Consider the following 1,357-nt stretch of genomic DNA (forward strand, 5'->3'; position numbering starts at 1 on the left):
AAGCGACAGCGGGGGCCTACACCCCCTCAGACAGAGTCTAGGGGCCTGGAAGGGTCTGCGGGCCAAGGTCAGCCTCTGGAAGGAACCACTCTGCAGCCCAGCTACTCTGATGCTCTCAAAGGCATCCGGGTGGCTGTGCTGCCCTGTGACTACCCTGCAGCTGCTCTATGCCCGGAGGACCTAACCAGACTCCAGGATGTGATTATGGACGAGGTCCTAAAAAGGTGGTGTTCTGTGGGGTGTTCTTCAGATCAGGCATTCTCCTTGTGGACTGCAAGGATGAGCGCACTGAAGCCTGGCTGGCAGAAAAGGCACCGGCTATTGAAGGGTGGAAGGGACCCGAGCTATGCACGAAAAGGGGGGAGGACATCCCGCCGGTGCACACGATCTCGGTGTTCTTCCCTAGATGCGCCGAGAAATCGGCTGAGTACGTGCTGGCGCTTATTCAGGCCCAGAACGAGGGTGTCCACACGGCTGCGTGGAAGGTGGTGTCGTGCAACGCTGAGGACAACGGGCTCAGGCTCAACCTGGGCATCGTCAGCATAAAGAGGGCCGGATTCCACATAAATTTCCGGTACAGCTACGTCTCGGTGAGGCCGTGGCGACAAAAGACGACAGGCCGCAAGGAGTCAGAGTCGCAAGACATGTGTGTTGACGCGGCAACTGACTCCACTGCGGCCCCAGCGACAGAGTCGACCACGGCCCCACCAGCCAACCCGCTGTCAGAACAGGCACTGGCACCAGCCAACCATACAACAGAACCTGCACAGGTACCAGCTCCGGTGAGTTCCGGGCCAAAAGGCCTCGACTACGTGCGCACCACACAGGAGCTCCTAGCTGACATTGGCAGGCTCGAACTCGATAGAGGAAGCGAGAGCGACGCGCGGCTCTCGGATATCGAGGACGAGCCCCAATTATGAAGACACCAGCAGTAGAGGTAGCCCAGGTCAATCTGCATGACGCGGTGGCCGCCTCGGGGGTCATTGCGAGCAGGTTTGCCACGGAAGACCTGGGCATACTGCTAATACAGGAACCGTGGACCTACAGAGGCCAGGTGAGGGGGCATAACCACAACAACAATAAGGTAATTTGGGACCTCTCCTGCGAGGGGCCCAGAGCGTGTGTAGTGCTGAAAAATGATATTAATTATTTCTGCATTACAGAGTTTCTAACACAGGACCTGGTAGCAGTCCAGACTACCTTGAAGGTTGATGGCAGGGAGTTGGAGGTGGTCTTGGCTGCAGCCTACTTTCCGGGGGACAACGCCAACGTGCCGCCCCTTGAGGTACAGCAGCTTCTGGAATCCTGCTGCAGGAAAAGACTTCCTGTCATTCTAGGCTGCGATGCAAACGCCCAC

This window comes from Rhagoletis pomonella, unplaced genomic scaffold (genome assembly GCF_013731165.1).
Source record: "Rhagoletis pomonella isolate Grant_MI unplaced genomic scaffold, Rhpom_1.0 Rhpom_scaffold_00003, whole genome shotgun sequence".
Classification (NCBI taxonomy): Eukaryota; Metazoa; Arthropoda; class Insecta; order Diptera; family Tephritidae; genus Rhagoletis; species Rhagoletis pomonella.